The following is a 4,307-nucleotide window of genomic DNA, read 5'->3' as shown; positions in this document are numbered from 1 at the left end:
GGTAGCTCCGTGGGGTTCAGTTGCTGGGGAATCGGTTGGCGTTGGACCTCTTTCCCCCTCCCGATGATAATCTCGTTTCTCAAGCCATCGATATGTTCCTGAAAACCAGCCTTCATGTTCTCGATGAGCTTCAATAAAAAATACTCATCTTGGGCAGTCTTATTCTCTTGATTTTCTACTCGTGGCTTGTTGATGGTTGGGGGATACGTAGTGTATCCTGACGAAGCAATGCTGAATTTGGGAAGCGCATTTCGTCTGTAGGGCTCAGTAGTATTTTCTACTCGTCTGTAAGTCTCTCGTTCTTCTTCTTTTCCGTGGCCAGGACCGTTGCGGGTAAACACCAGGTGTTGAAAGGTACATTGATCGTCTTCACATCTGATGTTTTTAATGGAAAACTTGCATATTCTGGGATGCCAGTATAGGCACTTTTTACCTTTCTTGCACCCATTCTGATGCTTGGCCCCAAAGTCGCAAAACTTGTAACATCTCTTAGGGTGGCTCCTCTCACAGGTTTTGCCGTCTACAAGGACTTTGCCAGTTCGTCCATGTGGGCATGCCCTTTTCTTGAAGAGCTCACAGATTTGTTCCTTCTTGTGCCCTGAGGTATTGGGATTCCTCTCCCTCGTCTCCCTTGTCTCATCACGACCTCTTCGTGGGCTTTTCCTCTCTGATGACTCTGCTTTTTCTTCTTCACTTTCAATCTCATGGTCACTTTTATCTGTATTTTCCTCTGACTCTGTAATAGTGTCCAGTTTGTCGACACTAGCACTAAGTGCTTGTTTCGGAATCAGTTTCAGTGAGCCTTGTTTTGGAGGGTTTGATACGAAACATGTATCAAAAGTTCCCCTTGGACCCCCTAGGGGGTGTTCACAGATTACGCAATCAGCCAAAGGGGGAGTTGTCATACGTTGTATGACCCGCCGAGCACGAAGTGCGCGGCTCTCCCTGTATCTCCCTGTATCGTCCCTGTATAGTGAAGCGACAGTGGGGGTCACCACGTGATACAAAGGGGGAGGGGGTTTTCAAATGATTAGTTGACAGTTGAAGAGAACTTGATTGAAAATGAGTCTCTTGTTCACTAGGGGTGGTTAACATATTACGTAGTCATTTTTGAAACATTTTTACCCCTCCGTAATCAGTTTTACACATAGCCAATAGCTATTGTGTCAAAATTACACAAGCGTAATCATTCAGAAACCCCCCAGCTGATTACGCAATATGTGAACGACCCCTTGAAAAAAAAACGTGATCACAGTTAGAGAGTATATCGGTGGTTGCGAGAAACATTATTGGATGCGCGCGCGCGACCCAGTAGTGCATCGCGCTACAAGGAACACATATTTTACGAGTATCACCCGTTAATATAAGTATAACTATAATGTTAAAATGTCACATCTTTTCTTTCAAAAGTATTCCAAGTGATTTGTATAAGTGCATATATTGACTCTGAATACATTTCAAAATAATTTTCCTCGATTCATGAAGTTTGAAAGAAGTTACAGCAATGCGCGCAATTTGGGGAGTGTGCTTTTGGCGGAGATATAAACAATAAACTGCGCCTTTGGCTTTATAATTATAGAATTCAATATAACTTTATTATCATAAAAATTTCGATAAACTAGGATGATGATTAATCACTCAACAGGATGATAATTAATCACTCTACACTCGACTGTCACGTGACTTTTTCAACCCGTTCTCTAGCTGGTCCTGAACGACTATTCGAAACCCTAACCCTCTTATCTGATCCCAACCCTAACCCTAACCCAATCCTTAACAAAAGCATATACTGAAACCCTAACCCTAACGAGAAATTAGACTAACTTCCTTAAACAGGAATTAAACAGGAATTAAACAGGAATTAAACAAAATTGGGTCAAACGGCAGATGCCGTGTCTGACCAATATAGGAATAGAAGGTTTAATATTCAAAACTACCCCAAAGTAACAAATAACCAAACAAGGTGGTAAAAGTAGATAGCCATGTAAAAGAATAAAGCACAGATAGCACAGTCGTATGCAGAAAAAACTCAGCCAAGAGCACTCAACAATGACAAAGAAAGTATCATACAATGTCCACACACTTATCAAAATATACAAAACACGACATTCATTCATTAATTTTCTTCGGGAACCTCCGTTCATCGACCTTATTTAAAAACCGTCCAATGTCTCTAATAGTTGTTGAGTCGTCGAAGATTTCTCCCGGTTCTTCTCTCATTACTAACAGGTCCCTCGTTCGTTGATGCAGGTTTTTGCGTAGGTCTTCGTATAGGGGGCATTCGTAGAGGATGTGATGCTCATCTTCTATCACTGGATAGGCCCCTGGTAGCTCATAGAGAAGATCTAACAAGTCATCGTCATTTGAGCAGCAATGTCTGCAGGCCCGATGTTTTATGTTAAACCGCTTTTTGCCGTAGCGACCAGTTTCAACGTTAAAGCGGTGGGAGCTGCTTCTGAATTGCGCGATCTTCTTTGAGCAGTTAGGTTTAAGATCAAGGGCTAGATACGTCTCTTGAGCAAACTTTCTCTTCACTAAGTTGTAGAATGATAGTTTTCTGTTAGATGTCCTTTCTTGTTCCCATGAGTTTATAAACCACTTTTGCAAACTCTTTCTAATCTGGCTTGGTCTTAATCCTTGGTTTCTCTCTGATGCCTCGATGGTTTCTTGCATCTGCTCGAGAGTGGAGAACCAGCTCAGGTTTAGGGTCGCCTGCTCTTCGAAAGCGTGTCTTGCAAAGCAGTCACGACCGTCTACAACCATTTGTTCAAGTCTTTCTTTGTAGTTAAACACTTGCTTTGATAGCGTGATGCCTAGTGGATGCCTGCCTGTGTCACCCCATATCGCAGCATTGGATGTTGACTTCCTCACCCCTAAGGTCCATTTCAAAAGAGACAGATGAAAGTTCTCTAGAGGGTCCCTGGCAATGAGTGTACACACGTTTCCTGTTTCTGGTGTGATGCTCGTGTTTGTGGGGAAGTTGCGGAACAGAGCTGTGCTTGGCAGCCACACTTGGCAACCATACGACACCACAGGTACAATAAGTGTATCATATAGCTTGAACAGTATAGATTTCCTGATGTGGCGGGTATCAATGTAGCTTTTCAAAGAGAAATAACTTCTTAATGCTTTTTGCCTCAGCTTTTGTTGTGTTAGCTTAAGTGATCCGCTCAGAGTAAATGTAATGCCAAGGTAACAGTACTCTCTCCCGGAGGGGATCTGTTGTTCTCCCAGTTTGAACTCATGACTTTCCTTCAGATGCCTTCCTGTTGGGTTAAACACAAGGACTGAAGTTTTTCCAATGTTTACTGTCAGGCCCCATTCTGAGCAGTAATTGTTTAGGACATCAAGCATTTGTTGAAGACTGTGTTTGTTGAGGGCTAGAAGGACAAGGTCGTCTGCCCATAGCAGATGAGTTATATCTGTATCATTTAGGACAGGGACTTTCACTCCTTCGATGTTGTTGAGATCATGTGAAAGCTGGTGGACAAAGCTTATACGGTCATATCACGTGATCGAGACAGTTTTTCGCCTATATCTCGTCAGGGGAGCATTTTAACTCTATATGTCATGGGGGTGATTCGGAATCAGCGTCCGAAAATACATCGATTGAAGTTGGTTTCAACTGTCGGGGGCCCTTTTAGAACAATCTCGACGATCGACTGTAGAGTGATTTAGTACGCTCGCACTCTACACTCGACTGTCACGTAACTAGTAACTTTTTTAACCCCAAACCCGTTCTCAAGCTGGTTCTGAACGAATTTTCGAAACCCTAATCTGATCCCAATCCTAACCCTAACCCAATCCTTAACAAAAACATATGCTAAAACCCTAACCCTAACAAGAAATTAGCGAGCGTGCTAAATCACTCTACAGTCGATCTTCGAGATTTTTCTAAAAGGGGCCCGGCCCCGATGGTTGATTCACGATGTCAATCCTTCGCATCTCGCCGATTTGAAGGACTTCGCCGCTTCGACGCGCCACGCGAACTAGCAATAGCATTCTTGCTTTGCAATAGCATTCGCAATAGCATGTAGCAATAGTATTCGTAATAGCATTCTTGCTTCGCATCGTCGTCGATCGTTCATGCTCTGCTTCGCAGAGCAACGATCTCGATGGGTTGACATCCTCAATCAACTCGCTGATCTGCATACATGGTCGCGAGAAGATGCGCGGCGCGGCCCAGTAGTGCATAGCGCTACAACCCTGATGGTTGCAACCAATTAACTTCAATCGATGTATTTTCGGACGCTGATTCCGAATCAACCCCCATTTTTGTTAAGGATTGGGTTAGGGTTAGGGTTGGG

This window comes from Bolinopsis microptera, chromosome 6, assembly GCF_026151205.1.
Source record: "Bolinopsis microptera isolate Bmic1 chromosome 6, MBARI_Bmic_1.0, whole genome shotgun sequence".
NCBI classification, from domain to species: Eukaryota; Metazoa; Ctenophora; class Tentaculata; order Lobata; family Bolinopsidae; genus Bolinopsis; species Bolinopsis microptera.
This window is presented reverse-complemented; position numbering follows the sequence as displayed.